General features: G+C 38.9%; 1 protein-coding gene across 5 annotated transcripts in view; it reads right to left on the reverse strand.

Annotated features, from left to right (window-relative positions):
• The window catches only part of LOC129520580 (zinc finger MYM-type protein 4), a 137,794-nt gene that overhangs the window by 108,897 nt on the left and 1,184 nt on the right, over positions 1–27,713 (reverse strand). For 2 of the 5 annotated variants that reach the window (XM_055341677.1, XM_055341674.1), the window contains exon 2: positions 3,022–3,083. The exons of the other annotated variants lie outside the window; for them this stretch is intronic. The gene's annotated coding sequence lies outside the window, so the exon portion shown is untranslated. The remainder of the gene's footprint in view (positions 1–3,021; positions 3,084–27,713) is intronic. 5 annotated transcript variants of the gene reach the window in all.

A 27,713-nucleotide genomic window follows, 5' to 3' on the forward strand; every position in this document is an offset into this window, starting at 1 on the left:
GCTCAGCGGTTGAGCGTCAGCCTTCAGCTCAGGGCGTAATCCCAGGGCCCTGGGATTGAGTCCCACATGGGGCTCCCTGCAGGGAGCCTGCTTCTCCCTTTGCCTGTGTCTCTGCCTCTCTCTGTCTCTCATGAATAAATAAACTATTTTTAAAAAAAACTTATTATCAATGAACTGCACACTTTAAAATGTACACTTAAAAATGGGTAAGATGGTAAATTTATATTATGTGTGTTCTACCACTATTTTATTTCTTAAAAGATGGGCCGATGCCACCAGAGACCTCGCAGAAGTACCAAAATAATTTTTTAGATGTACATTTTCCAGATGGAAAAATTCATCACCAGGAAACCAGCCCAACAAGAAACATTAAAGGTATATTTTTCAAGAAAAACAATGACACCACATGGAAATCAGGGTCTACCCAAAAGAATGAAGAGTGCTAGAAATGTAAGTACCTGAGTATACCGATTATAAAAACATTGCCTCTCAACTCCAAATCCACTTTTTTCTCTACACCCTGCTTTGTAACAACTGGAGCTGGTACCTCTAAACGTGTCTTCTCTGCCAGCTGACAAAACGTTAACCTTTGTCAGCAGATGGCACTGGAGGAATATTCCAGACAGAAGTGGGTTCTCTTCCCATGAGTGTGTTCTAATGTGCTGGTTCAAGTAGAGGACAGTGGTGCCCAAAACACCCGAAGGCCCTCTCCCCAGGCACCAACTTCCCACCAAGTCTCAGAGAGACCTACCTATACAACCATGGGTAGCTTCCCAGCAAGTTTTGTCAGCACCGCTGAGGGCCACTGCCCAGCAAGTTTCAGTGGCACTCCTACTGGCCAGATATTTCCCAGAGAATTATGCCAGTGTCCCAGGTTCTTAGCCGGGTTCAGAAAGGGACTTCCTAGTGACTCTTCTCAGTACCCCAAATGGGGGTTGGGTTTCCTGTTTGATAGCAAAAATTCATGGCACTTCAAGCTTAACCATCATCCAGTGTAACATGCCCCATCGAACAAGATCTGAATCTAAGCCTTGAAGCTGTAAAATGGGGCATCCTCCAAATTTGTTCCAACCTTGCTATTGTGCCTCCGCCTGGAGGTAGTGGCTGCTCTGCTACTGTGTATACCTTCAAGTTCTCCTTCCCCCTTAGGGTTAATTCCCTTTCCCTGTTCAAATTACTGGGTGGTTTCTGACCTCTGAATGGTATAGGATTGATACTGGTAGTGGTCACAGCTAACAGACCTATAAAGATGGGATTTGGAGACTGGCTTGGTTGTGCCCTCCAGCTTACACAGGAAATAGGATGCTAGTAATCCCTGGCATGCAGTGGCATCACAATTCATCAAGCTATCAACTGTGGTTGACTGTGATCAAAGGAAGCAAGTACTCTGGGACCCCAAGTGGTTGTTGTACTTAACTGTTAAGGCAGCAGTGATAACTATAGGGTCTGTTACATAAGATGGGTTCTCTAACTGTTCTTGAACAGGTATACAGGAAAGTAAGTTCAAGTCCATTAAATGTCAGATTAAATCATAGTCTGAAAAAAAATACTTTCATGCAATATTAAAAAAAAAACCTCAGGGATCCCTGGGTGGCGCAGCGGTTTAGCGCCTGCCTTTGGCCCAGGGAGCGATCCTGGAGACCCGGGATCGAATCCCATGTCGGGCTCCCAGTGCATGGAGCCTGCTTCTCCCTCTGCCTGTGTCTCTGCCTCTCTCTCTCTCTCTGTGTGACTATCATAAATAAATAAAAATTTTTAAAAAAAAACACTCTTAATTCTTATAACCACAGGTTGATATTGCTAAAAATCAAATGCAAAATTTTATTATATATATAACATTAGATGAATTTGTAGTCTCACCGAGTTTCTCATGTGAAAGTAAGAGCAATGACTAGGAAAAAAAAAAAATGGTACCCTAAAACTTGAAATGGGAACATGTGGTTGAATGAGAATTAAAAAAAAAAATTTCAAACATCCAGGGGCAGTAACTTACCCTTCTGTATCTAAAGAGAGCAGCTTTCCTTTGCCTGAAAGTCCTGTGATATCATTAAGCTCAGCAAATGACTTGAAGGAGGATGCTCATTCTCCTCAAGACCAACTACAATCAACCCTATTGACACTAGACCCATAACTAAGTTCAAACCTCAGCATGTTATAGAGGAACAGGTCCACATAAGACCAAGAGGAATCAGGGATCCCTGGGTGGCGCAGTGGTTTGGCGCCTGCCTTTGGCCCAGGGCACGATCCTGGAGACCCGGGATCGAATCCCACATCGGGCTCCCGGTGCACGGAGCCTGCTTCTCCCTCTGCCTGTGTCTCTGCCCCTCTCTCTCTCTCTCTGTGACTATCATAAATAAATAAATTAAAAAAAAAAAAAAAAAGGACCAAGAGGAATCAGCTTAACCACTAAAAAATGCCAACATTTTGTTAACATATAAAGGAAAAAACCTGGGGGATGTGTCTGAAAACAGATACTATTACGAAAGAATTAGACCAAGGAAGTTAGAATTCATTAATACGTGTGAGCTTACCACAGACTCTGAATTTGATGTAATAACTTGTGCAGCTGGAGAGGGCTCTAATAAGCATACTTGTTGACTGAAACTTATACAACAATATAGCTGTAATCATTAAGGAAATGCAAATCAAAATCATCCTAACACTGACAATGAATATTTAACGAGGTTGAGATACTAGAGTTTCACTGGCATTATGTGGAAAAAGAAATCCAAAGGTTAGGGAGACAGGAATACTGAAGTGGATTTATTCTCTGCAATAAATCTATACACCTACTACCCAACTAAATTCCCTGAGAAGGCCCGGAAGACACTACAATTAGTGACAGAAGCACCACATACTTGAAAAGCTATGTGGCTGCTCTCTTTTATAAGTCAGGTACGACTGCAGGGAATGTCACCACTGAGATGGGCTCCCTGATTTCACTGAGGATGATGGGATCCCAAAATAGCAGAGGCCAAGTGGCAGCACTTAACTCCAAAGATAAGGGCAGCAGGGACGTACCGGTAATCAGAATGCTTTGGCCCGCAGGGATCTTTGGCAGTGGCTAATTGATCACGATGTTCCTAGGAATGAAATAGATGGGCAGTTTAATCTACATAACAGAAAAATGTCTAAATCTGGTGGCCAAAAACTGATTTGAGTCATCACAGTGGAAGTCACAGACATTTGCCCAGTTTCCAGATCTGGTCAATTCACAGACCCACAGCCTCTTGTGGGAAGGCCTCTCCTCTTGAGGAGGACTGGGTCCACCTGAAGGAGAGCTCTGCACCATCACCATAAGTAGACACCGTAAATCTCTCTCCAAGCCTTTCCGAAAGGGATTATCGCCATAAGGTAGGACAGTGGTTTTTCAAGCTGGGGCAATTTTGCTCCACAAATCTAGAAAATTTGGCAGTATATGGAGGCATTTTTGGTTATCACAACTGGGGAGCTGTATTGACACCTCGTGGGTAGAGGCCAGGGATGCTGTGAAACATCCAATAACGTACACAACAGCTTAAAAGAACTGTATTTCATTAGCTCCCTGATCTTCTCTGCTACTACTCCCCACCTTGCTCACCACCTTCACTACCATCTCTGCTGTTCATCAAATATACACAAGCAGGGACACCTGGGTGGCTCAGTCAGTTAAGCATCTGCCTTCAGCTCAGGTCATGATACCAGGGTCCTGGGATCAAGCCCCACATCAGGCTCCCTGCTCAGGGCCTGCTTCTCCTCATCCCTCCGCCTGCCACTCTGTCAAATAAAGTCTTTTTAAAATACACACACACACACACACACACACACACACACACACACAGCATTCACCTGCCTTCACAATCTTTAGCCTTGTTGTTCCCTCTACCTGGAGTGTTCCTACTCTTAGGTACCCACATGGCTGGCTTTCCTTCAGATTTTTGCTTAAATGCCCCTATTTAAAGTTGCAATGCCCCTTCCACCACAGCACAATGTATCCCCTTTTTCTGCTTTATGTTTCTCTATCGTAATGTTCCACTTTAAATGCTCTACATTCATTATTTGATTAACAGTTCTCTCTCCCATCAATAGAACATAAACTCTGGAAAAGAGATGTTCTCCATTTTATTCATTACTGTATCCTCAGTTCCTACAATGGTTCCTTGTATATAACAGACACTCAAACATTTGTTAAATGGAAACATGAATAGTGACTGGATGGAAATTAGGAATGTGGAGCCCTGAGGAATTCTAAGATGACTCCTAAAGTGGTCGACTGCTTTTATCAGCCTAGTACTCCATTCTTCTGAAAAGTCATTTCTGATCAATCAGATATTTTGAACTCTTTCCTTTTTTAAAATGTGATAATTTTTTCAATGTAGGCAAATCTATTATTCTTTTGAATTATCTTTTTTTTTTTTGGGGGGGGGGCTTATGGTAAAAAGGAATTCCCATATCAGGATGTTATATTTACCTATATTTCCTTTGAGAAATAGTTCCATTTTCTTATACCCACATATTCAATCCCTATAAATATGTTTTGGTATCTGGAGGAAAAGATACAACTATTTTTGCCCAATGACCAGCAAACTGTCCAAACACAATTTAAAGAATAACTTGTAACTATAGTCCTATATATAGATATGAATCTCTTTATTTGTAAGTAATTTAAGTGTTTCTATAGCAGTATTCAAGATCCTGTAAAACAAAGTACCCACCATTCCCCTACTCCTCCACTCTCCCATTAGTATTCTAATTCAAAACTGTTTCGTCTATCTTTCACAGTTATAATTCGTAATGAACTTCATCACAGTTACCTCAAAGTCTACCCTTCTCACTATCAAAAAGAAAAAGAAAAACAAAATCCTGTTGGGTTACTGACTGATACAATATTTGGCATATCACTTACTTTTTTCAAGAGCCACCAAAGCATAATGGTTACAGATTCTCTGCAGTTGGAGTCAAACAGCCTGAGTGGGTTCCAATCCCATTATTCCTTATTCTCGCACCTATATAACTTTGACAAGGCACTTTACCTCTCTGTTACCCTCAGGTATAATACTGTATTATAAGGTCATTTTCTGAATTAACTGAGTTACGACATGTACATGAAAACAATGCTCCTAAAAAAAAAAAAAAAAAAAAAAAAAACAATGCTCCTAAAAATTAGCTGTTGTTTTGACTATTATTATTATTACTTACTACCATGTCCTTAGGTAAACTCTTATCATTTTAAGTCTCACATTTATTAGGTTTATCCCAAGGAATTTAGTTTTGTACGACTTTGTAAATCAATCATTTTTTAATTTTCCAACTAGTTATAGTCAAAGTTATTAAATTTTATGGGATTTTTAAGAATATTTTAATGTTGTAACTAGGCAGTTTACTATTCCCTGTTAAAATCCTACCACATTTTTCTTCTTTTCTTCCAGATTGTTTTCATTTTCAATTTTTACTTCTTAGTCCTAAAATATTTTCTGATACTCTTTTGAGATTTCCAGGCAAATAAATTTATCATCAGAAAATAATCATAAATTTGTTCTCCAACTTTCCAAGATTTACACCTCTCATTCTTTTTTTTTTAGATTTATTTATTTATTTATTTATTTATTTATTTATTTATTTATTTATTTATTTATTTATGATAGACATAGAGAGAGAGAGAGAGGCAGAGACACAGGAGGAGGGAGAAGCAGGGCAGGCTCCATGCCGGGAGCCCGATGCGGGATTCGATCCCGGGACTCCAGGATCACGCCCTGGGCCAAAGGCAGGCGCTAAACCGCTGAGACACCCAGGGATCCCCTACACCTCTCATTTCTTTTCATCATCTAACTATATTGCCCTAGAACTTCCAGAACAGTAATAATTATGGTAATAACAGGCATCATGTTGATTTTGTTCATTGTGATAATGATATCACAATTTTTTTTAAAAAGAGATTGCATTTCTTAGAGATGCATACTTTGTGTATTAATAGGTGAAATATGCCTACAATTGCTTTAAAATATTACAGGAAATGATGTGAGAGGAATAAATAATACAAGAGGTAGAAAGTTGATGACCATTAAAGAAGATGAATGGCGAATATGTGACCATTAGTTCAACTATTTCCTGTATATTTATATTTTTAAATTTCTGCAACAAAGATTTTTAAAAAGTAATCAGAGGTATCTGGGTGGCTCAGTCGGTTAAGCATCAGCCTTCAGCTCAGGTCCTGATCTCAGGATCCTGGGTTCTAGCCTGCATAGGGCTCCCTGCTCACTGGGGAGTCTGCTTCTCCCTCTCCCTCCACCTCCAGCTCCTGGCTCCCCACTCGAGCTCCCTCTACCGAACTCTCTCTAGCATTCTCACTGGTTCGGTCTCTCTCAAATGAATAAATAAACCTTTAAAAAAAAAAAGTATGGGACGCCTGAGTGGCTCAGTAGCTAGGCACCTCCCTCTGCCTCAGGGAATGATCCTGGGATCTGGGATCAAGTCTTGCATCGGGTTCCTTGTGGGGAGCCTGCTTCTCCCTCTGCCTCTGTCTCTGCCTCTCTCTCTCTGTCTCTCATGAATAAATACATAAAATCTTAAAAAAAAAATCATAGTCCATTTCAGAGGCACAAAAGGATTAAATGAAAGAATAATCAGAGCAAACATTTGTTTCTTATTCAATGTCACAGAATGGAAGGCAAGAAAAAAGTAATGTTCACACTCACTTCCAGGCAATGACTTCCAAGACTTCTGTGACACTATCCAACTCTTTCCCTTTTGCTTCTAGAAATCACCACCTAGTAAATGCTGCTATTTCTTATGTACTAACCTACTGAAACCTACTAAGAGTTAGATCTTTATTTCTATTTTATCTGTAAGGAAACAAAAATTATGTTAATGGTAAGGACCAAGACTAAATTTTATTATGATAGTGGTTCCTAATCTACAATCTTCCACCTAATCTATTTCAGAAGGTCCGGGACAGATAGGGCCTAGACATTTGTGTATTGTAAAGGAGCAGGGATAGAATTCCCTCAAGGGATTCTAAAGCATATTGCTAATTAAGAACAAATACACCATAATGTTTTCTCCTGGGTCCTCTGCTGTTATCTATCTGCTGATTCCCACAAAATTAAATTTGTATCTGTATATATCTGTGTGTTCATCAGCCTCAATTTCAATTTCTGCTCTTTTGAAAAACAATGTCAAAAAAATAAAGATGAGCCACAGACTAGGAAAAAATAGTTAAAAACACTAATAAAGGATTTGTATCCAAAATATATAACTGTACTCAAAACACAACATAAGAAAACTTAGCCAGCAATCCCACTGTTTACCCAAAAGAAATAAGCATGTTTATACAAAAACCTACAGACGAAAAACCGAGACTTTCTGTTAAAAAAATGTTGCTAAAGACGATGTTCACTACATTACTCAGTGTCACCTACTGAAGATTCACGTCGGAAACTTTTAGAATCAGTGCTACAAAGTGATGTTTCTTCATATATGCAGTAATGTTTGTTCTATGTGATAACAGGACATACTTAATCATATTCTCTGATCATTAGAATTATCCTATCTGTATTTTCCTTTACCGTGGTCCTTAATTCTTTTAATCTTTTTTTATATACCTTTTAAAACTACCTCAATTTGGGCAGCCCCGGTGGCCCAGCAGTTTAGTGCCACGCCCAGGGCGTGATCCTGGAGACCCTGGATCAAGTCCCACGTCAAGCTCTCTGTATGATGCCTGCTTCTCCCTCTGCCTGTGTCTCTGCCTCTCTCTCTGTCTCTATGAATAAATAAATAAAATATTTAAAAGAAAAAAAAAAACTACCTCAAATTCTTTGTGGAAAGTTAAACCTGAACAAATATATATAAAGAAATTATAGGGCAGCCCGGGTGGCTCAGCAGTTTAGGGCCACCTTCAGCCCAGGGCGTGATCCTGGAGTCCGGGGATCAAGTCCCACATCAGGCTCCCACCATGGAGCCTGCTTCTCCCTCTGCCTGTGTCTCTGCCTCTCTCTCTCTCTCTTTCTGTGTCTATCATAAATAAATAAATAAATAAACAAACAAACAAATAAATAAATAAATAAATAAATAAATAAGATTATAACCAACATAATAAACTTTCTCTTCTACTCCTTCTTGGGAATGAAGCTTTTATTTTTGCTTGTTGCTTTATTTAAAGTTTTTATTTATTTAAGTAATCTCTACACGCCACGTGAGGCTCGATCTCACGACCCCAAGATCAAGAGTCACATACTCTTTCTACTGAGCCTCCGAGGCATCTCTTAACCTTTAGCATACTTTGTTTTATAATTTTGGAAATAGGGACACCTGGGTAGCTCAGTAGTAGAGCCTTAGGCTCAGGGAGTGATCCCTAGAGTCCCGGGATCAAGTCCCACATCGGGCTCCCTATGAGGAGCCTGTTTCTCCATCTTTCTACATTTCTGCCTCTCTCTGTGTCTCTCGTGAATAAATAAATAATCTTTTTTTTTTTAATTTTGGAAATAGCTAATTATTAAAGTTAGTACAGTTGACCCCTGAACAACATGGGTATGAACTGCACAGGTCGCTGACACACTTTTTTTCAATAAATACAGTGCAATGATTTTCTAAAAAAAGGTTTTCTTTTCAAGGCACCTGAGTGGCTCAGTCAGTTAGGTGTCCGACTATTGATTTTTGCTCAGGTCATGATCCCAGGGTCAGAAGATCGAGATCCCCATCAGGCTCTGGGTTCTGCACTGAGCATGGAGCCTGCTTAAGATTCTCTCTCTCCGGACATCTGAGTGGCTCAGTGGTTGAGCGTCTGCCTTCAGCCCAGGACGTGATCCTGGAGACCCAGGATCAAGTCCCCCATCGGGCTCCCTGCATGGAGCCTGCTTCTCTCTCTGCCTATGTCTCTGTGTGTCTCTCTCCCTCACTGTGTCTCTCATGAATAAATAAAATCTTAAAAAAAAAAAAAAGATTCTCTCCTTTTCCCTCTGCCCTCCTCCCCCTACTGCTTACATCTTTCTCTCTCCAAAAAATATATTATTTTCTCTTAGCTCACTGTTAATTAGATAGTACATAATACATAGAACATACAAAATACATGTTAACCTATTGTTTATGTTATCGGTAAGGCTTCCAGTCAACAGTAGGGTATTAATAATTGAGTTTTAGGGGAGTCAAAAATTACAGGCAGGGGAGCCTGGTTGGTTCATTCAGGAAAGCATGAGACTCTTGATCTTGGGGTTCTAAGTTCAAGCCCCACACTAGGTGTAGGGAATGAATGAACAAACGAACGAATGAACGAATGAACAAATAAATAAATGAATGAATGAATGAATGAATGGATAGATAAATAAAATAAAATAAAATAAAATAAAATAAAATAAAATAAAATAAAATAAAATAAAATAAAATAAAATAAAATAAAATAAAATAAAATAAAATAAAATAAAATACATAAATAAGGCAGCCGGGGCGGCTCAGTGGTTTAGTGCTGCCTTCAGCCCAGGATGTGATCCTAGAGACCCGGGATCAAGTCCCACGTCAGGGTCTCTGCATGGAGCCTGCTTCTCCCTCTGCCTGTGTCTCTGTCTCTCTCTCTCTCTCTGTCTCTCATGAATAAATAAAATTTAAAAAATATAAAAAGAAATAAAGAAAGAAAGAAATTATTTTTACAAGCTACAGGCAGATTTTTTACTGTAGGGGGACCAGTGCCCCAACCACATGTTGTTCAAGGACCAATTCTACTTACATATGATAAAGCTGAATGTACAAATTAGGCACAGTAAGAGACTAATAACAATAAGACAACACTTATACCACTATACTGTAATAAAAGTTAATTGAAAAAAAAATAAAAAAATAAAAGTTAATTGACTGTGGTCTCTCTCTCAAAATACAGTACTGTATTCACCCTTCTTGTGTCGACATGATGACAAAATGCCTATGTGAGGAGATGAAGGTGAACAACCAAGGTAGGCATTGTGACAAAGCGCTAAGTTACTACTGACCTTCTGACAACACATTTAAGGAGGATCATTTGCTTCCGGATGGACCGTGGTTGACTGTGGGTAACTGAAACCACAGAAAGCAAAACCACAGATTTGGGGCAGGAGTGGACTATTGGTTTTGTAATTCCCTCTTATTATACTCAACTTTTAATAAAATACTGTTTAAAAGCTGCAACCTGGGGGGCACCTGGCTGGCTCAATCAGTAGAGCATGTAACTCTTAATCTCAAGGTTCTAAGTTCTAGCTCCATGTTGGGTGTAGAGATCACTTAAAAAAAAAATCTTTAAAAAAAAATAGTCAAAACCTAGTCTCAGCTGTGCTGAGTGAAATTAAGCTAAGATTCTATCTCTATATTTGGGCTACAGGGTCAAGCAGGACCCCTACCAAGGCTAGCATGACAGTAGCAGAGACAATCAGAAGAAAACCTCTCCCACGAAGGAAAAGTACATTTCTACGTGGAGAGTCAGAGCTCTGATGCAACCTACCTCTTGCCACAGGAAGAGAATCTGAACAGTACACATCTTGGGGAACTGAATTATTATTAACGGAGCCAAATGGTCACTCATACGTGGAATATAAGAAATAGTGAAAGAGTATTATAAGGGAAAGGAGGAGGGATCCCTGGGTGGCGCAGCGGTTTAGCGCCTGCCTTTGGCCCAGGGCGCGATCCTGGAGACCCGGGATCGAATCCCATGTCAGGCTCCCGGTGCACGGAGCCTGCTTCTCCCTCTGCCTGTGTCTCTGCCTCTCTCTCTCTCATTCTATGTGACTATCATAAATAAATAAAAAATTAAAAAAAAAATAAGGGAAAGGAGGAGAATTGAGTGGGAAAAATTAGAGAGGAAGACAAACCATGAGAGACTCCTAACTGGGAAACATACAAAGGGTTGTGGAAGGGGAGGTGGATGGAGGGATGGGGTAACTGAGTGACAGGCACTGAGGAGGGCATTTGATGGGATGAGCACTGGATGTTATACTATATGTTGGCAAATTAAATTTTAATTAAACAAAAAATAAAAAGGGAGCCAAACTGTTACCATATAGATGAACAGATTTTCATTTCTTAAGATAAATAATGAATGGGAGAGGAAACAATAGAGAATGGGGGGGGGGGTTTAAAGGCAAGGAAAGTAAGACAAAGCAAAATGAGTACTATAACTAAGCTGAAAGTAAAAATAAAGTCTTAAAAATCATATCTGAGATGATCTCAATTAAGATTCACCAATTAGGCATCCCTGGGTGGCGCAGCGGTTTGGCGCCTGCTTTGGCCCGGGGCGCGATCCTGGAGACCTGGGATCGAATCCCACGTCGGGCTCCCTGCATGGAGCCTGCTTCTCCCTCTGCCTGTGTCTCTGCCTCTCTGTCTCTGTGTGACTATCATGAATAAATAAATAAAATATTTAAAAAAAAAAAAAAAGATTCACCAATTAGGGACGCCTCCTGGGTGGCTCAGTGGTTGAGTGTCTGCCTTCTGCTCAGGGTGTGATCCCAGGGTCCTGGGAGGAGTCCCCCATTGGGCTCCCTGCAGGGAGCCTGCTTCTCCTCTGCCTGTGTCTCTGCTTCTCTGTCTCTCATGAATAAATACATAAAATCTTTTGAAAAAGAGAGAGAGATTCACCAATTAAAACTGGATTGATAAGGGAAAGAGAAGAAGCAAGATGACTCAGAGGTTTCTAACTTGGGTGACTAGAAGAGAGAACTAAAAGAGAATACAGAAAGAAAAACAGGCAGAGAAGGAACGGGGTACTATTTGTGAGAGCAAGTACTTGCAAGAAGACTAAGGAGTCCATTTTAGGCACCCTGAATTAGCAATATTTGTTAGCACAATATAAGTCAAAGTATACATCTGGAAATAGAGATTTTGAATTTTAAACATCCACAAAAACAAGCAAAAGAAATAGAAAAGAAAGAACATAATATATATAAAGGGTAGTGGCTAAAACTACTGTAGATTACCCAAGGAAAAGGAAAAAAAAAAAAGATTACCCAAGAAAAACACAGGTCAAGGAAACGGCACTTATTTGGTATGCAAAGAGTCAGAGGGGCGGGGGGATGGGAGTGAATGGGTGACGGGCACTGAGGGGGGCACTTGACGGGATGAGCACTGGGTGTTATTCTGTATGTTGGTAAATTGAACACCAATAAAAAATTAAATTATTTTTAAAAAAAGTGTCAAAGAGGACTGCAAAGAAGCAATTCAAGAAAAGAACCAGGACCAGGGACACCTGGGTGGCTTAGCAGTTGAATGTCTGCCTTCAGTTCAGGGTGTGACCCCGGGAGTCCTAGAATGGAGCCGGCTCCCTGCATGGAGCCTGCTTCTCCCTCTGCTCTCCGTTTTTGCCTCTCTCTGTCACTCATGAATAAATAAAATCTTTAAAAAAGAACCATGAGAATTCCATCTTCTGAACAAGGGAGATGTTTCAAGGAGGGAATGGGCAATGGAGTCAGATGTCTAAGAGAAATCAAATAACAAAAGCTCTGAAAAGCATCCATCAGTCTTGGTAATTATTAGGTCATTTCGGTGATCTTAAAGAGAAGCCTAAGATCTTAAAGGGGGAAACTGAAGGAAAAGCCAGATGTGAGCTGAGGAATAAATGTGAAAAACAAATGCGATAAAAGTCTCAAAAAAACTCTAATTTCAAAAAGCTTATCTCAGTTCAGACCATACTCTTTAACTACCACTTCCTGCAGAAAGGAATCCAGAATTCTTGGGAGTTAATTCCAGGTCTGAGATAGTAATGTAAAGCACGAGCCTAGGTACATCTTTTTGAGCAAAAAGGGAATAAACTTTTTTTTTAATTTTATTTTATTTTATTTATTTATTTATGATAGGCACACAGTGAGAGAGAGAGAGAGAGAGAGAGAGAGAGAGAGAGAGAGAGGCAGAGACACAGGCAGAGGGAGAAGCAGGCTCTATGCACCGGGAGCCTGATGTGGGATTCGATCCCAGGTCTCCAGGATCGCGCCCTGGGCCAAAAGCAGGCGCTAAACCGCTGCACCACCCAGGGATCCCCGGGAATAAACTTTCAAGGACTACTGGAGTTAAATCAAAAGGATTCAGATAATTAAGTATTTTATTCTTTTTTATTCTAATGTAAATGAAATAATTTCCTGATTTTCTTTTTTTTTTTTTTTTTAAATTTTTTTTGTTTTATTTATTTATGATAGGCACACAGTGAGAGAGAGAGAGGCAGAGACACAGGCAGAGGGAGAAGCAGGCTCCATACACCGGGAGCCTGACGTGGGATTCGATCCCGGGTCTCCAGGATCGCGCCCTGGGCCAAAGGCAGGCGCTAAACCGCTGCGCCACCCAGGGATCCCAATTTCCTGATTTTCTTTCAGGAATATCTGTTGCTAGTATGTGGAAATACAACTGATTTTTGTGTGATTTTTTAATCCTGAAACCTGCTGAACCTTTCACAGGGTTGGGGGGAGGGGTGCTTGATGGATTTGTAAGGTTTTCTATATAGACAATTACGTCAGCTGCAAATAAAAGATAGTTGTACTTCTTTCTTTCCAATTTGGATGCCTTTTCTATCTAGCCTAACTGCTCTGGCTAGAAATTTCAACTACATTGATTAGAAGCACCAAAAGAGAGCATCCTTATCTTATTCCTGATCTTAGGGGTAAGCCTTGTAGTCTTTCACCATCAAATATGATGTGAGCTATGATTTTTCATGTATAGCTTTTATCATATTGGGGAAGTTCCCTTCTATTTCTAATTTATTAGGTGCTTTTATAATGAAAGTCCGATGGAGTTTTTCAAATGTTTTTTTCTACACCATCTGAGATGATCATGTGGGTTTTTTTCCCTTTCTATTAATACAGTGTATTACACTGATATTTAAGAAAAATTTAACCAAGGAGTTACAAGATTTGTACACCGAGAGACCTATACAAAATGCTGCTGAAAGAAAATTTAAAGGACAGGGGCACCTGGCTGGCTTAGTCAGCAGAGCATCGGCCTCTTGATATCGGGGTCACGAGTTTGAGGCCCCACGTAGGGGGTAAAGTTTGTTTTAAAAAAATGTAAAGGATAGAAATAAAAGGAAAGACACTCTGTATTCACTGATTCGAAGACAATATTAGGATAACAATACTACCCAAGCGATTTACAAATTCAACTCAATCCCTAACAAAATCTCAATGGCATTTTTTTTTTTTGTAGAAATAGGGGGAAAAAAATCCTGAATTGCATATGGAATTTTAAGGAATGCCAAATAGCCAAAACAATCTTGAAAAGGAAAAACAAAGTTGGAGGACTGACACTTTCAAATTTCAAACTTCTACAAAGCTACAGTAATCAAAAGTGTCGTACTAGCACAAGGAGACATACATACCAATGGAACAAAATTGAGAATTCAGAAATAAGCCTTTATATATGTAGTTGTTATGGACTGAATATCTGTGTCCCCAAAATTTATATGTTGAAAACTGAAACCCCAATGTTATGATATTTAAAGATGGGACCTTTGGACAATAACTAGTTTTAGATGAGGTCACAAGGGTGGGCTCTCATGATGGGATTAGTTCCCTTCTAAAACGGGACATTCAGGGAGCTCTCCCACTCTGAGAACACACAAAGAAGAGATTAAGAGAACACAAAGAAAAGATGGCAGCTGCCAACAACCCAAATGAAGAGGCCTCAAAATGAAATCTACCTTGCCAGCACCTTGATCTTAAGACTTCCCAGCCTAAAGAACAATTAGAAATAAATTTCTAGGGATCCCTGGGTGGCGCAGCGGTTTGGCGCCTGCCTTTGGCCCAGGGCGCGATCTGGAGACTCCGGATCGAGTCCCACATCGGGCTCCCGGTGCATGGAGCCTGCTTCTCCCTCTGCCTGTGTCTCTGCCTCTCTCTCTCTCTCTGTGTGTGTGTGTGTGACTATCATAAAATAAATAAAAATTAAAAAAAAAAAAAAATTTAAGAAATAAATTTCTATGGTATAAATCACCCAACCTATAGTATTTTGTTATAGCATCCAAAGTGATTAATACAAAAGCTAATTGACTTTTGACAAGGGTGCCAAGATCATTCAATGGGCAAAGAACAAACTTCAATACACAGTGCTGGAAAAACTGAATATCCACATTCAAAAGAACAACTGTACGTATACATTATACTAGAAACAAAAATTAACTTTAAATGGATTGAAAACCTAAATTAAAGAGCTGAACTACAAATCTCTTAGATTTCTTCATATGGGAAAAACTACATGCTCTTAGATTTGGCAATAGTTACTTAAGCTGAAAACAAAAGCACGAGCTACAAAGAAAAATAAATAAGACTATCAAAACTGAAAATTCACTTTTGTGGATCAAGGGACACTATCAAGAATGAAAAAGAAAACTCCCAGAGGGTGCCTGGGTGGCTCAGTGGTTGAGCATCTACCTTCAGCTCTGATCATGATGGGGGGAGTGGGGGGAGGTTTCCTGGGATAGAGTCCTACATCAGGCTCTACACAAGGAGCCTGCTTCTCCCTCTGCCTCTGTCTCTGCCTCTCTCTGTGTGTGTCTCTCATGAGTAAAAACATAAAACTTAAAAACAAAAAACAAAAAAAGAAAAAGAAAAAGAAAACCCCCGAACGGGAGAAAATATTTGCAAATCACGTATCTGATCAGCTTAATATCCAGGATATATAAAGAACTCCTATAACTCTATTAACAAAAAGACAAAAAAAAAAAAAAAAAGACAAACTACCCAATTAAAAATAGGCAAAGGGAAAAAAAATAGGCAAAGGATTTAAATACACATTTCTCCAAGGAAGATATACAAATGGCCAATGAGCCCAAGAACAGACACTCAATATCATTAGTTATTAAAACAATACAAATCGGGATCCCTGGGTGGCGCAGCTGTTTGGCGCCTGCCTTTGGCCCAGGGCGCGATCCTGGAGACCTGGGATCAAATCCCACATCGGGCTCCCGGTGCATGGGGCCTGCTTCTCCCTCTGCCTGTGTCTCTGCCTCTCTCTCTGTGTGTGTGTGACTATCATAAATAAATAAAAATTTTTTAAAAATAAATAAATAAATAAATAAATAATAAAACAATACAAATCAAAACCACAATGAGCTACTGCTTCACACCCACTAAGATAGCTATTTTCAAAAGAAAGAAAAGAAACAAACAAACAAGTGTTGGAGAGGATATGGAGAAGTCAGAACTCTGACACATTGTTAGTGCTCCTCTGTGGAAAACAGTCTGGGGATTCCGCAAGATAAACATAAAAACCCCATTTATCCCAGCAAATTCATTTCTAGGTATAAAACAGAGACTCAAAGAGATACCTGTACAGCTTTTATAGCAACATTTTTCACAACAGCCAGAGGTTAAAAACAACCTTTGTCCACAAATGAAAGGATAAATAAAATTTCTATATACCTACAATAAAGTATTACTCAGCCATAAAAAAGAATGAAGTTCTGATACGTTATGCTAAGTGAAATAAGCCAGACACCAAAAGACAAATATTGTGTGATTCCACTTATATGAACTATCTAGAATAGGCGAATTCATTGAGATGTAAGGGAAATCAAAGTATAACAGAGGCTGGACAAAACAGCAATGTTATTCGTTAATGTAGACAGACTTTCTGTCTGGGGTGAAAATGACAGGGGTAGGGCGCAGCGGTTTAGCGCCTGCCTTTGGCCCAGGGCGCAATCCTGGAGACCCGGGATCGAATCCCACGTCGGGCTCCCGGTGCATGGAGCCTGCTTCTCCCTCTGCCTGTGTCTCTGCCTCTCTCTCTCTCTCTCTCTCTCTGTGACTATCATAAATAAATAAAAATTTAAAAAAATAAAAAAGAAAGAAAAAGACAGGGGTAAGGACACCTGGGTGGCTCAGGTGGGTTGAGTGTCCAATTCTTGGTTTCAGCTCTGAGATCAAGTCCCGTGTCAGGCTCATCGCTCAGTACAGAATCTGCTTGAGATTCTCTCCCTCTCCTCCCCCCACCCTCCCTCTCTAAAATAATTAAAAAAAAAAAAAAAAACAGAAAAAGACAGCGGTAATAGTTGCACAACACTCTTAAAATGTAAGTAATGTCACTGAATTATACACTTTTAATAATTAAAATCGTAAATTCTATATCATGTATATTTAAACACATTAGAAAAATTTAAGGTAACTTTTATCAAAATCTTTGTAAAGCATTCGGGTGCTAATCTTAAAGACCTTGTTGTAGGCTCAATGGCGACCCCAGATATGTCTTCCCAGATACTCAGAATGTGATCTTTTTGAAATGAACTTCTTTGTAAATGTAATTAGAGGAAAGACTTGAAATGAGATGACCTTGGATTCAGGTAGGCCCTAAATCCAATGAAGACTGTCCTTAGACAAAAACACAGAGAGAAGGTCATCTGAAAACAGAGGCAAAGATTGGAGTTAATGCTGCCACAATCCAAGGAATACCTAAGGACACCAGAGGCTGAAAGACACAAAGGTTCTTTCCTAGAACCTTCGAAAGAGTATGGCCCTGCTGATCCCTTGATTTTGGAGTTCTAGCCTCCAGAACTGTCAGAGAATAAATTTCTGTTGTTTTTATCCACCAAATTTGTGGCTATTTCTTACAGCAAACCTAGAAAACTAATATAGATCTTGGTACATGGAAATGGCATGTTGTTGTAATAAATACCTAAAAATTAGAATTAGATCTAGAATTGAAATTAGGAGATGCGGGATTAATTTTAGGAAGCATAACAGAGGCAATTTGTCAACTATCAAAAAAAAAGGGGCCCCAGGGTGGCTCAGTCAGGTAAGCATCCGGCTCTTGATCTCAGTGCAGGTCTTGATCTCAGGATCATGAGTGAAGCTTACTTTTAAAAAAAAAGTAAAAGCCACATAGGGGGACACGCCTATGTGGCTCAGCAGTTGAGCATCTGCCTTTGGCCCAGGACGTGATCCTGGAGTCCTGGGACTGAGTCCCGTATCGGGCTCCCTGCATGGAGCCTGCTTCTCCCTCTGCCTGTGTCTTTGTCTCTCTGTGTCTCTCATGTATAAATAAATAAAAATCTTTAAAAAGGGGGGGGGGGCAGCATGATAAAAAAAAAAATCTAGATTGCCTTCAAAGGATGGTTGATACAAATACAGATATTAAAGGAAATTCTAGTGAAGGTTCACAAGGAAGTGAGGAACAAAGAAGAGAAAACATAACATCTTAAAGAATGAACAAAATGTTAGGGAAAATAGGAATGTTCAAGGTGTTTCTGGTGAGATCTCCAAAGCAAATGAAGAATACGTTATTGGGAACTAAAAGGTGATCGCTGTTATAAAGTAGTAGAAAACTTGACTGAATTGTGTTCTATACTGTGTAGGAAGCAGAACTTGGAAGCAATGAATTCAGACATTTACTAAGATTTCCAAGCAAAGTGTTGAAAGTGCAACCTGGTTTCTTCTTGCTGCTAAGAGTAAAAAGTGAAAGGAAATAAAGGGAAATGAGGAAATATTAAGCAAAAAGGAAACAACTCTTGATTTGGACGGTTCTCAGCCCAACCATATGACAGAGGATGCTTGAAATTATGAAATTCACTATTAGAAAAATGTTATCTAGGGAAAGGGCCAAAGGTATACCTGGACAACTATCTGCTGAATATATCAGATGTATGACTCATGTGTCCAATCAGTCACCTCAATTTAAGTCAGGAGTAAAGAAGTGGTTATCCAGATCTATGAAGAACCTTCTTGTCTGTCTACCTGTGTGGATCCCCTTTACATAAGGAGGAGACTGAAAGTTTATGAACATTATCATACCAACAAACATTGTCAGCCTAAACTTCAAAGAAGACAAAATGAAAAAGCTGTCTGTCTTACTTCTGGAATTCTATCAGCAGGAAAGAGGTAATAAAGCTACTCCTGTGTGAACATGTACTACCCTTCAAGAAAAAGAAAGGTACACAGAAGAAGTCAGAGAAGTAGCCTCAAAGCAGGGATGTACAGTGTTTCAATGAACATAGAGGGCAGAGGATCATTCTCGGGCCTTGAAACCTAATGAAATTGGTCCTGCTGGGTTATGGACTTGACTAGGACCTGTGGTCCCTTTATTCCTTCCACTTTCTTCCTTCTGGAATGGGAATGTCTATCCTATGCCTGTCCCAGGATTGTACGTTAGAAGCAGAGAATTTGTTTTCTGGTTTCAAAGGGCCACAGATAAAGAGGAATTTTACCCTAGATGGGTCATCCCACTCATATCTCGAGCAGATGATTTAGATGCTAAGATTTGGGGGTTTCTGAAATTTAAGGCTTAAGAATTCACGTTATAATGGGCTGAGACTTTGGGGGATGTTGGGATACAGATGAATGTATTTTGCATATAGGATGGATGTGAAGTTCCAGGGACAAGAGGGTGAACTGTAGTGGCTTGAATTGTGGCCAAGATATATGTGCACCCAGAAGCTCAGAATGTGAGAATGGGTCTTCACAGATGTAATTAAGGTAAAGATCTTGAGATGAGATCATCCAGGATTAGGATGGACCCTAAATCCAATGAAGAATATCCTTAGAAGAGCTAGAAAACACAGAAGGCCATGTGAAGAGGGAGGCAGACTGGAGTGTCACAAATCAGGGGAAAAAAATCAACCCACCAGAAGCTTCTAGAATCCTTCCAAAAGCTGGAAGAAGGAAGAATTCTTCTTTAGAGCCTTTAGGGAGAACATGTCTCTGTTGACACCTTGATATTAGACATCTAGCATCCAGAACTGAGAGAGAATAAATTTCTGCCTTTTAAGCCACCAAATTGGTAATTATTTGTTATGCAGCCTTAGGATACTAATAAAGATACCCATTAATAAAAAATATGACAAATTTAAACATCAAAAAGAATACTGACCACAGTAGATTTAAATACATCAAACATATCAAAATCCATGTGCTCACAATGCTATCACCTCCCAGCCCTCACTTTTACCATCAATTTATTCTCCTCAGAGTTGATAAACAAAAGGGAAAAAAAAAATTAAGCATTTACTCTCCGCTTTTCCTGACAAATATTACAGGGTAATTAAATAATTGATGAAGAAATTCTTCATGGAAGAATTCCAGTGAATAGAAGAAATGACTTTTTTAAAAAAACCACTCCTAAAAAAAAAAAAAAACACATAACCACTCCTCTAATGAAATCATAGATCTAGGAAATAATCGTCTATGGCTGATAAATTCATTAGGTGAGAAGTTAAAAAAACTATGTTTAGATTCCACTGGCAGAATGTAAATTGATCAATTTTAGTATCATTAAAGTGTGACAACCACTTAGACCTCCTAGAATAATGCAACAAGAATTCACCATCTACTAGCATCATCTTAATAGGGTGACTATATACCCTAATTTGTCCATGACAATCCCAGTTTATGGCTATTATGCCACTATAATTATTAAACAGCATACCCTTTCACTCTTTAAGCTGATTGGAAATAAATTACATATCACTTTATTCATGAATTTTTCTTTCTTAAAGAAAATGAAAAAAAAAAGAAAATGAATCTAAATCTCATAAAGCTCTACCAATTCAAGTTCTCAATCTTGGCAGAGTGAATCACTTGGAAAATTTTTTAAAATATTGATGCCCAGAATTCACCCACGAATTCTGATTTAATTAATCTGAAATGTAACCTGAGAATCAGGATATTTAAAAGCTCTCCAGGTAATTCTCAAGTTTCAGCCAAAGTTGAAAACCATTGCTCTATACGTAACTACTAATTTGTAGGAAAATACGAAGGGTAATTGAACATGTTAAAACAGCACAAGAATTCAAGTAGCCAAATACAGAATGTGGGAAATTCTCCTGAACAAATGACCTAGTTTTTTCAACAAAGAAATAGCATGGGGAAAAGTGCAGGGTGTACACAGTAGGGAGGAAGACTGCTGAAGTTAAGAGAAACTTAAGAGGCAGATAAACCAAATAAACCGGTAAATCTTATCTTACTGATTTAAACAAACCAATAGTTAAAAAAAAAAACAAAACTTAGAGAATCAAAGAAATCTGAACATAGACTGAATTAAGAATCTCTCTACTAGGTATAGTAGTATTGGAGTTGTTTAGTTTTAATTCTTATTAGAAATACATGCATAAGTATATATAGATTAAATGATGCAATGCCAAAGAGTTCTTTAAAATTATTTGACACACACACAAAAAAAGTTGGATGAGACAGGAATAGCAAAATGTTGAGAACTGTTTAGCTGTCAAAGCTGGGTAACAGGAATATGGGGTTTCACTATACCAGTCTATATTTTACATTCTATGTTAATATCAAATAATGAAAGAGAATAAAAAGGGTTTTTCAATTTTTGCCTGTAAATGTGCAGTATGCCGGTAAGTATGAGTGTGTATCACATTTAAATTAAGACATGCTGGGAGATGTAAAGAAAGATGAACAAAGGGGCACTTGGGTGGCTCAGTGGCTGAGCAATTGCCTTTGGCTCAGGTGGTGATCCAGGGTCTCGGGATCAAGTCCTGCATCAGGCTCCCCACAGGGAGCCAGCTTCTTCCTCTGCCTATGTCTCTGCCACTCTATGTCTGTCATAGATAGATAAATAAAATCTTTAAAAAAAAAAAAAAAAAAGGTTGGACACATATGGTCCTTAACCTCAAAGAGTAGTAAGAATAGTGGGTAGTCCATGTTGGATAGAAAAGGTTTGCTCAGGTATTATCTTTGGTCTCCTTAACCTCAAAGAGTAGTAAGAATAGTGGGTAGTCCATGTTGGATAGAAAAGGTTTGCTCAGGTATTATCTTTGGTCAAAAGCAAGAAAGTAGCTAACTCAAGCTTCCAGGAGGCCAGAAAGATGATATGAAATTAAAATAACATTATGCATATTCCCAAGCATAAATGGGTGTGGATGTTATTATCCTAATCTTGCTAAACCCTAGGGATTGAAAAGTCCATGCTCGGGCAGCTCCGGTGGCTCAACAGTTTAGTGCCCCCTTCCGCCCAGGGTGTGATCCTGGAGTGTCAGGCTCCCTGTAGGGAGCCTACTTCTCCTTGGCCTGTGTTTCTGCATCTCTTTCTGTGCCTCTCATGAATATATAAAATCTTAAAAAATAAAATTAAATAAAATAAAATAAAATAAAAATAATAAAATAAAGTAAAATAAAATAAAATAAAATAAAAATAATAAAATAAAGTAAAATAAAATAAAATAAAATAAAATAAAATAAAATAAAATAAAATAAAATAAAATAAAATAAAATAAATAAAATAAAAAAGATACTGGCAAGACACCCATGGAAGCAAAGGTAGGGATTCACCGAATTAGAATTAGTCTAACCAACCACAATGTAAAATCTTTGGAGAAGGTAGTATGTGCGGACTTCATCACAGGCGCAAAGGACCAGTTCAGATGCCTACCACGACTCTGAGAATCAATACAAGAAGAAAAACTCCTTGCAGTGAAGGTGCTAAGACTTGGGATGTTTTCAGATGAGGATCCACAAGTGACTCATTGATTTGCACAGTTTTTCTGAGAATATTAAAGCAGATTACTTCTATCAGTATCGAACCAGGAGTTCAGGTTGAAGTCACCAATGCACATGCTTCAATCAACCTTTTTAATAAATTATCACTTGTTAAAAAAAATGCGTTTTTATAAGTCAGATGGTCAAGTATTAGCAATTATATATGTTTCAACCTAATACTATGCTACAATGCTCTCTTTTCTCTTTCCTTTGCTAAAATAATCAGTTAATGCACAGTAAAATAATCAGAATATTTAAAGGTCAGTCTTCTTTAAAGAGTGGTTGGTCTCCTAATACAGAATTCAAAAATACTCACTAAACATCCATAGAAATTGCAATTTTAGGGGATCCCCGGGTGGCTCAGCAGTTGAGCATCTGCTTTTGGCCCAGGTGTGATGCTGGAGACCCAGGATCGAGTCCCACATGGGGCCCCTTGCATGAAGCCTGCTTCTCCCTCTGCCTGTGCCTCTGCCTCTCTCTCTGTATCTATCATGAATAAATAAAATCTTAAAAAAAATTGCAATTTTACATTTATCTCCTTACATTGTCTTTATCAAATTAGAAAATCATTCCATTTTCAAAGGAAGCACAAACTTTATCTTTAAAATAAATCATACCTTTAAAATACTTACACTTTCTTAAAAATAAACCTGTGAGTTGTGAAGATATGTTTTAAGGTTATCTCAAACTAGAATGTATTTTGATGCTTCCTGAGAAGTAATTTACACATCAATTTAAATATAATTCAATAGGGACAGCGGAGGTGGCTCAGCGGTTTAGCACAGCCTTTAGCTCAGGGCCTGATCCTGGAGACCTGAAATCAAGTCCCACATTGCACTCCCTGCATGGAGCCTGCTTCTCCCTCTGCCTGTGTCTCTGCCTCTCTCTCTGTGTGTCTCTCATGAATAAATAAAATCTTAAAAAAAAAAAAAGAATGTCTATTCAAATGCTCTCTATATAGAGGCAATGCATTCTTTAAGCAGATGCTTTACATTGTGTATATGTGACTTACAAATACAAAAAAAAAAATCATGCTTTTAAATAACACATTTAGCAAAAAGAAAAAAAGATTAAAAGTTCATCAAGACGTGGATCCTTGGGTGGCTCAGCGGTTTAGCGCCTGCTTTAGGCCCAGGCCGTGATCCTGGGGTCGCAGGATCGAGTCCCACGTCAGTCTCCTTGAGTGGAGCCAACTTCTCCCTCTGTCTACGTCTCTGCCTCTCTCTCTCTCTCTCTCTCTCTCTCTCTGTCTCTCATGAATAAACGAAAAAATAATAAATAAATAAAAGTTCATTAAGAAATTAAAAAGGATCATCAACCTTTTGCAATTATTTTATTATAAAGTATTAAAATCCAAAACAGAAGTTCTCCATAATCCCATCACATGATAAAATCAACTCATTATTTTGTATTCCTTTCTACATGCATATTCAGTGTTTACATATTTACAATGATAACATTTTATAGTCTACATTTGCACTTAATATTATACCATGAGTATTTTTCCATTTTCCCAAAACTTCCCCTCTTCTCTCTTTCCTTCCTTATCCCTACCCACTGAAGGTAATCAATAAAACGTAACCTAACAGACATGTCGCCTCCACAACTTTCTTCAAGCTCACACATACACAGAAGTATAGATACATATGTGGGAAAGCAAAAACAGTTTTTACAAAAAGGTAAGCATACTACTTATACATATGCTTATCTTTCTCTTCAGCATACCAAACACCTATGCTTCAAATTTAATATACAAACAAGTTTAAATATGAGAACGGATACAACTTACTAGACCATGTAGTAACATACATTTACAAAAGTCATTATTCTGTATGCAAACTTTGAAAAGATATAGGAATTTCACCAAAAAATATGGCCACCAGATTTAGTGAGATCTTGTGCTTTATAAGTGTATTATTATAGCATTATAACATAATTGCACTATTTACAACAAGCCTAATGAATTTTAAAACATGTTAGAAAATAAAAATTCTACAATCTAAAAAAATGCATAAATAAGATCTCAAAAATATCCTAACTTCTTTTTTTTTTTTTTAAGATTTATTTATTCATGAGAATACACAGAGAAGAGAGAGAGAGACACAGAGACAGGAAGAGGGAGAAGCAGGCTCCATGCAAGGGGCCCGATGTGGAACTCAATCCTGGGTCTTCAGCATCACACCTGGGCCAAAAGCAGCTGCTCAACCGCTGAGCCACCCGGGCTACCCCCAAATATCCTAACTTTATTATTTATTTTATTTATTTATTCATAGAGACACAGAGAGAGAGGCAGAGACACAGGCAGAGGGAGAAGCAGGCTCCATGCAGGGAACCAGGCTCCATGCAGGGAACCCGACGTGGGACTCAATCCCGGGTCTCCAGGATCACACCCCAGGCTGCAGGCAGCGCTAAACCGCTGAGCCACCGGGGCTTCCCCTAACTTTAAAGTAAGAATGAATGTATGTGTGTATGAACTTCATATGAACCTGGCAATGATAGATGGGTATAATGCTGACCCACCCACACACTTAGCTTCCCCAGGTTAGCAAATTGAAAGACTGGCATTACAATATAGTCAGAGTACAATCAAATCAACCTTATCTAATGAATACCTATTGTTCTAATTGCCCACAAGCATAAAAATAAGACACCAGGCAGGCTCCACAGAATTTAAGGTTATTAACCCAAGGGTCTTAAAAAACACTCTCCCATCTAACCATAATCTAGAACAATCAGAAGATCCCTAAATCTGGATCCACAGGAGACAATTTGCAGTATAAAGAATGCTATAAAAGATTTACTAAAGCTCCCAAAATTACAAAGCAGATAACTTAGTACCCAAGCCAGGTGAACATTCCACCAAAAATCAATGGTACGTCTTTTTGAGTTCCTGTGGAAGTCACAGGCGCTGGAGACCGCAAAAATGCAATGAAATGAGCCCTATCCTAAAAGAATTCACAACTTAGCAAGAGAGCCAGAATATATTATATATTGTCCTAGATGATCATAAATACCACAGCATTATATCTAGCTTACAGTCCAACAACCAGCATAGGTGCTTAACAACTTTTTGTGACTTATGATTATTATAAAGGTCAAAGCAGTGAAGCATCATAAATACAATACCATGTCATCGATGCAAATTTCAGATTAAATACCCAAAACTTACTACCTAGGCCTAGACAATTTTTTTAGCTGCCTCAAAGCAGTCAAATTACTTAAAAAGATATTGTACTTTAACACATAATCCCCACTAATCTGTTTAGAATACACATACGGAACCCACATGGAGTTTAGTACACATCAAAAAAATGAGAAAAAAAAGCACATGTATCATGTGTACAGTTCAGGATAACCCTACTGAATATTCTAACCAGGTATCAAAAATAAAATGAAGGCACACTCGTCTGGCTCAGTCAGAGCATGCGGCTCCTAACCAAGGGTGGTGAGTTCAAGTCCCTCTTTGGATAGAGACATAACTTAAAAAAACAAATGAAGTAAAATAACTTTAAAAAATGGATCATGGGGCAGCCCCGGTGGCACAGCGGTTTAGCGCCGCCTGCAGCCCAGGGCCTGATCCTGGAGACCTAGGATCGAGTCCCACGTCAGGCTCCCTGCATGGAGCCTGCTTCTCCCTCCTCCTGTGTCTCTGCCTCTCTCTCTCTCTCTATGTCTATCATAAATAAATAAATCTTTAAAAAAAAAAAAAGGATCATGGAGCCTAAAAGGGAATGACTGTAACCTTCCTCCACAATGAAAATGGTAAAGTAACGGGTGAAACCTGTAAAAGTGCTATATATATTACATGATATTAAAATAGGGATCCCTGGGTGGCGCAGCGGTTTGGCGCCTGCCTTTGGCCCAGGGCGCGATCCTGGAGATCCGGGATCGAATCCCACATCGGGCTCCCGGTGCATGGAGCCTGCTTCTCCCTCTGCCTGTGTCTCTGCCTCTCTCTCTCTATGACTATCATAAATAAATAAAAATTAAAATATATATATATAATACTTTAGATTACTATACATGTGGCACCTTTAAAGTGTATTAAAAGAGGAAAAAAGTATGTGAAATCTAGTTGAATTTGTTACCAAAGTGCATAGATGTTTTCCAGAACATTCTGTCTCATAAGGTTAATGACAAAAGCACTAGTAGCAACTGGATTCAGAGATCTCCTTGAATGAACATTACACATCCAAAGTAATTTACCCTATATATTTTAATTAGTGGACCACATGCCATGTGAGTTGACTCAAATATAAGGGGGATCCAGGTTAAACTGACTCACTGCTTGAAGTGTAATTTAAAATTTCAAAACACGTGCATTCCATAGCCAAAACTTAAACTAAATAAACTATCTGATCTACTATTTTCCAGCCTCACTTGTTCTAGGTGTGACCAATTACTGCATGAAGAAGATCTAAACTTCTATAAACCTAAGACTAGCAACATTAAATTTTAATTGCTCCCAATACTACAATGAAATGCATTAAAATAACGGGTAAATAGATAAAGGGGCTAGATAATACGAATAAATACGCGATAAAACCAGAATCTAGGTAATGGGTATGTGAACGTTCCCTGTAAATTTTTCCAATTTGGCTGTGTGACGGAAAATATTTCCTAATAAACTGTCGGGGGCGGGGGGGGGGGAGAAAAACGATTGGACATTTCTTCGGTTATTTATGATTTGTTTTTAGATAGGCTCCGCACCTAGCATGGAGCCCAAGGCAGGGCTTGAACTCGAGACCCTGGATGCGATCAAGACCTGAGCTGAGACCAAGAATCCTACAATCAACCAGCTGAACTACCCAGGAGCCCCTATAATTTAAATTGCTTTTTAAAAGGAAAGAAACGTTAAGCCTGGCGTCAGACACAAGCATTGTAGTCGGGACCAACCTGAATCCAACTCCCAGAGCTCTCTGATCTGGAGTATAATTACTTAACCTACCTAGGCCTCTTATTTCTTCATCTGCAGAATGGGTTTCACGTAGCTAAAGTGAAGTTACATTCTCCCTACAAAGCACAGCGCCAGGCGCATGTCAGCGCTGCAAAACACTAGGCGCGATTCCTTACAAGAGAGCTCGCTAATTGTACACCACGTCCAACAGGCACCATCAATGAAAAAAAAAAAAGTAAGCTAGATTTTTGTTACGTGCTTTGACTACACGCTAATTTGATCACTGGGTGACCATTCCCGAAAGGAAGATTCCCCGATTGGAAACTTTAACCTCCCCATGCTCAAAGTAGGGGGAAGTTTAAAAAAAAAAAAAAACTGAAAAATATGGCTCAATCGAGAGTATTGCTCTCCATCTGGAA

This window comes from Nyctereutes procyonoides, unplaced genomic scaffold (genome assembly GCF_905146905.1).
Source record: "Nyctereutes procyonoides isolate TBG_1078 unplaced genomic scaffold, NYPRO_anot_genome, whole genome shotgun sequence".
NCBI classification, from domain to species: domain Eukaryota; kingdom Metazoa; phylum Chordata; class Mammalia; order Carnivora; family Canidae; genus Nyctereutes; species Nyctereutes procyonoides.